The sequence below is a fragment of the Palaemon carinicauda genome, chromosome 6, assembly GCF_036898095.1.
Source record: "Palaemon carinicauda isolate YSFRI2023 chromosome 6, ASM3689809v2, whole genome shotgun sequence".
NCBI classification, from domain to species: Eukaryota; Metazoa; Arthropoda; class Malacostraca; order Decapoda; family Palaemonidae; genus Palaemon; species Palaemon carinicauda.
This window is the reverse complement of record NC_090730.1, coordinates 132736910-132737603: the sequence shown is the minus strand read 5'-3', so window position 1 is coordinate 132737603 and position 694 is coordinate 132736910.

Sequence of the window (694 nt, the reverse complement as noted above, 5' to 3'; positions counted from 1 at the left end):
CTAACCTTTTTGAAAGCATAATCTAAATCATCCAGCCGCCAAAGTGATCGCAGCAGTATTCGAATTTTTATCATTATAAAGAGGAGGAGATTAACTAGCTCAGCGAGTCAAACATATTCGAATAAATGAATGGGTCCCTAAATAACATATTGAGCAGTACTACTGAAACTTGAGTACATTTCGAATAGAGGAAGGAAACCTGATATTAATATGCTCAATCTACGTGTACCTGTACAGTCTTTCTTATTATTGTCTTCTTAAGTTGTTTCTCACTAGCAAAAAAAAAAAAAAAAAAAAAAAAAAAAAAAAAAAAAAAAAAAAAAAAAAATTGTTTTGGTTACGGCTACTTTAATTGTCTTTTAAATAGCCGTGAAATCACTTTAATATTATTCCAACCAGAGTTGCGGTAACACTAACTTTCTATATATGTTTCCTCTATCAAATCTGAATAATCCCACAATTCAAGCCTTGATGACTTTCAGGTAAATCACATACTATCAAGTTCTTAAACCTCTCTTTTTGGTCCTTTGACTGGCCAGACAGTACTATATTGAATCCTTCTCTCTGGTTACGGTTCATTTTCCTTTTGCCTACACAAACACCGAATAGTCTGGCCTATTCTTTACATATTCTCCTCAGTCCTTATACACCTGGCAACACTGAGATTACCAAGCAATTCTTCTTCACACAAGGG